This window comes from Triticum aestivum, unplaced genomic scaffold (genome assembly GCF_018294505.1).
Source record: "Triticum aestivum cultivar Chinese Spring unplaced genomic scaffold, IWGSC CS RefSeq v2.1 scaffold116194, whole genome shotgun sequence".
In the NCBI taxonomy this organism is placed as follows: Eukaryota; Viridiplantae; Streptophyta; class Magnoliopsida; order Poales; family Poaceae; genus Triticum; species Triticum aestivum.
Window position 1 is genome coordinate 74,959 of NW_025228259.1, and position 4,658 is coordinate 79,616.

Below are 4,658 nucleotides of genomic sequence, written 5' to 3' on the forward strand. Positions count from 1 at the left end.
CCGTGTTCGAACGCACCCATCGCCGCCGTTCGCCATAGCCGCCGTCACCGGCCTCCCCTCGCCTCCCCGACACGCTCCCCAACTCCGCCGCGACCCCCTCTACCTCCTCGTCGAGCCACGCAAGACGGAGCACCCCGTGGAGCCATCGCCGTCGCCATCCTCGCCTCCGGCCGCCGTGGGTACTCGCCGTCGATTCGGGAGCTACCGGGCATCCCCGACCTCGTCCTCGCGCACGCTGGTCTCGCTGTGAGCCCCTCTCCGTTTCCCCTCTCTTCTCCCCCTCGTTCCCTCACCGTAGCCCTCCTCCCCACCACGGCCGAAGCCTCTCGCCGCCGTCCATGTCGCCGTCGCCGTCTCGGTCCGCCTCCGCCCAAACCGAGCCTTCCATCGTGCTCCCGGTGCCACGAGGGTGCCGCCGAGCCCCTCAGGTGGCCTCCCAGTGCCCCGCAACCCGATCCCGCTCGCGCCCGAACTCCGGCCGCCGCCCAAGTGGTCGCCGCCGTCGATCTAAGCCATCTCCGGTGAAACGGAGGGCACAAGTGGGTGCGCGCGAGCCCCAGCTTCCCGCGCGTGCCTTCCGCTGCTCGATTGGGCGCCGGAGTGGAAATCCCGCGCCCTCCGCCGCGTTTGCTGCCGCCGGCGGCTAAACACCGGCGTGTTAGCCCCGGTTGACCAGGGGGTTTGACCTCCCCTGGCTCAATGACAAGTGGGGCCCGTCCCTGCTAATTCGGGTTAGGATTAGTTTAAACTTAATCAACCTCTGTTAATTAACCCTGACACTGACCAGTGGGCCCCAGCGCCACTAACTCTTAATTAGGATTAAACTAACCTCTGTTAAACCCCCCTGTCACTGACGTGTGGACCCCACACGTCAGGTTTGACCCCAGCCAGCCGCAGTTGACCGCTGACGTCGTGCTGACGTCATGCTGGCGCAATATATATATTTCTGGATTTAAATTAAATCAGGAAATTCCAGAATATAATTTAAACTTCAAAAATTCATAACTTTTATTCTGTAACTCCAAATCAGACAAATTATATATGAAAAATGATCAGAAAAATCCAATCTATCCATCTGTACTATTTTCATGCATGACTAAGCAAGTTAACTTGATGTTTAATGCAGAACAAGGAAAGGCACTCTAAAAGGCCATGTTTGAATTTGAAATGTGAATCTTTGATTCAAATTGGTTCAAACCCTTCTGGTCTTAGTTGCATTAGCCCAACACACTCATATTGCCATGTTTCATGCATGCATCATATTGTTGCACATTGTTTGGTGATGGTTGTGTATCGGTGTTCTTTGCGGCAGGATCTGCCTCCGAGGAGTACCGTGATTACCCTAACGAAGAACCGTATCAGTGCATCGAACCATCAGGCAAGCAACCAACCATTTGATCATATCGATACAATCCCATGTTCTCGCTCCTGCTCTCTTTTACTGCATTAAGACAACGCGTTTCAAAACTGCTGTGTGCTACGGTAGTTGAACCCATTTCCTCTGCATGACCTGTCATTGCCACAGTAACTAGATGAAACCCACTAGCATGTGTAGGAGTTGATTGAGCCATATGTATGTGTTGTTCCTACCTTGCTATGCCTGCTATGCTTAGAGTCGTGTCAGGTCTGGTTCATCTGGGTGATGGGCTAGAGTGAAATGATTATGTCGGTAATGAGAGTGGTGTGGTGAACACGATTTGGTAAAGGTATCGATGAGAGGCCATGTAGGAGTACATGGTGGGTTGTTTCATTGAAGCCGACCTTAAGCACCGAGATCTGTATGTGTGATTTAAGAATCAGCTACTACCATGCATTGGGCCCGAAACCAATGGACCCTCTCGGCTTCTTATTCACCCTAGTTCTCCGTCCAGGAGTTGCAAGTAGTTTCTGGTGTTTGTAGCCTACTGGAGGCCGTGGACAGTGCTGACCATAGGGGTGGGCTGTGATGCGGTAGGTACGTGGCACGGTGTACCGAATACCCGTTAGGTATCTCGGGAACCCTGTTCACATCGTTCGGGTCCGTATGGGAAACCTCGGCCGGACTCCCTGCGGATGGAACCTGGATAGGCGATAAACCTGGACCGGAGACTTAGGTGACTAGGTAGGTCGTGGCCGACACCCACGTTGGGCTTCCGCTTGAAGGTTGCCGAGTACATGTCGTGTAAACGACGGTAAGTGGTGAGAGCGTGTATGAAGAAGTACACCCCTGCAGGGTTATCATGATCTATTCGAATAGCCGCGTCCACGGTAAAGGACTACTTGGTTGCCTATACAGTTCATAGACAAGTAAATGGAAACTACTAAAAGCCTCAAGATAAGTGTGAGTGCCGAGGATGGCTCTTCCGTAGGAAGACGGAGGTGGATCCTCGGTAGTGTATTGAATTGGTGAGTAGTGGACTCGTGTACGCAAAACCATTTCAAGTTGGAGTCTCGTAGATTAGCCTAGCCAAGAGTCTAAGCTGGCTTGCTGCAATAACTCCACCAACCCTTCTTGATAATATGCATGTATGTAGGATCTGATGTAAGTCTTGCTGAGTACCTTTGTACTCATGTTGCTATAATTTACATTTTACAGAAGACGCTGCAACCCCTTCTGATGGGTTCTACGTAGACGTTGACATCAACGAGTAGGCTAAAGGCCCAGGTGGTGATCCTGAGCTTATGAAGGACCACGTAGTATAGCTAGGCTTTCCAAGCCTCTTTTGTTTTACTAGTTGTCTGTACTCAGACAAGTTACTTCCGCTGCTGGTTTGTATGACTGTATGACTTGAATGTTGGGTCGTGAGACCCGTACCTTTGTGTATGATATGTATGGCTCCCGGAGCCTTAAATAAAGTACTTGTGTCGTAGAGTCATGTTGTGATGCTTCGTTGTATTTGCACATATCGAGCATATTGTGTGTATGTTTGAAATGCTTGGTATGTGTGGGATCTGACTACCTAGTTGTTTATCTTTAGTAGCCTCTCTTACCGGGAAATGTCTCCTAGTGTTACCGCTGAGCCATGGTAGCTTGCTACTGCTCTGGAACACTTAGGCTGGCCGGCATGTGTCCTTCTTCGTTCCTGTGTCTGTCCCTTCGGGGAAATGTCACGCATTGAGTACCGGAGTCCTGTTAGCCCGCTACAGCCCGGTTTACCGGAGTCCTGCTAGCCCAGTGCTACAGCCCGGACCCACTTGCTGATGACCGACACGTTCGAAGCTGGGTCATGGATGCCTGTCCCTGTAAGTCTGTGCCACTTTGGGTTTACGACTAGTCGTGTCAGCCCGGGCTCCTTATCATATGGATGCTAGCGACACTATCATATACGTGAGCCAAAAGGCGCAAACGGTCCCGGGCAAAGGTAAGGCGACACCCGTGGGGATACCGTGCGTGAGGCTGCAAAGTGATATGAGGTGTTACCGGCTAGATCGATGTGACATCGACTCGGGGTCCTGACAGCGTTGGCATCAGAGCCGGACTGCCTGTAGGTTCTCCAAGCCAAACTGGTCGATGTTGAGTCTAGAAATTCTTTAGTTATATGTAGGGGAATTGTTTGTGGGTTGGAACGTAAGGCTCTTTTTACTCCTTTATCTAATGACATTCTGATCTGAGTTAGTCTATTCTTCCACCGGGGGTTAAGGAATTAGGATCTATTTTCTCTATCAGGATCACGTTTTACTAATCAGTAGTACCTTATAGGTTTGATGGATACAAGCCTAGTTCAGTTCTTCTACCACGTTATGTTGTTAGGATGGCCTCAGAACTTTGATATGATGATGTTGAGTGTGTATGAAATCCTTTGTCAAATGTCTCAAAATCATTCTTGAGCATTTACAGCTGTTATGCTGCCGAAATTTTGCTAGAAATTCTAATGCCTTTGCATTATGATTGTGCTTTCAGATGGCCACTCGCGACCTCAATCAAGTGGTTCGCCTGACTCGATGCCTAGATGTACCCGGTCATACCGCCATGTTGGTCAGGGTAATGACTGAGGCTGGATACCGCTGGTATCCTGAGTACACGGTCGAAGAGCAATTTCGGGACTTCAATCAAAGCCAGTATCTCTGCACTGTCAGGATATTTCCATCTTATCCTGGGTCCACCGAGCCCCTTCACTGCTCCTATGGACTCGGGGTTACTATTGAGATGGTTGTGCGGGACGCCGCCTACTCTATGATGACCATCATGCGAGTCAGATCTGGACTATTTCGGGACTCTGATTTCCGGTATATGCCAGGATCACTTCCGGGAGCACAAGGGTATCTCCAGGCTATCTATGCTGACCCCACCCAGGAGGATTCACGGACTCGCACCACTGTTGAGATGCTCGAGGATAAGGACCGTGAAAATCGGGCCTTGAGGTTAGAGCAATGTACAATCGTCTTTGTAGTGGAGCTGGGAGGGGCAAGGATAAGGGACGAAGACCGGGGTAACATGTCGGATGCGATCATACCAGCACTAAAGCACCGGATCCCATCAGAACTCCGAAGTTAAGCGTGCTTGGGCGAGAGTAGTACTAGGATGGGTGACCTCCTGGGAAGTCCTCGTGTTGCATTCCCTTTTTAAATTTTTTCGCGCCGCTTGCAAAACAAAACGCACGTGTAAGTAATATATTTACCGTGTTTTATTATTTTGCACGAGTGCGGTAAGTCATAGCTGGGTGCTCACGATTCACGGG

At 50.6% G+C, this 4,658-nt stretch overlaps 1 non-coding gene across 1 annotated transcript; it reads left to right on the forward strand.

Annotated features, from left to right (window-relative positions):
* Positions 1–4,419: 4,419 nt before the first annotated feature.
* LOC123173812 (5S ribosomal RNA) lies at positions 4,420–4,538 on the forward strand. The gene has a single exon (XR_006486543.1). It is a non-coding gene; the product is annotated as a 5S ribosomal RNA (ribosomal RNA).
* The last annotated feature ends 120 nt before the right edge of the window (positions 4,539–4,658 follow it).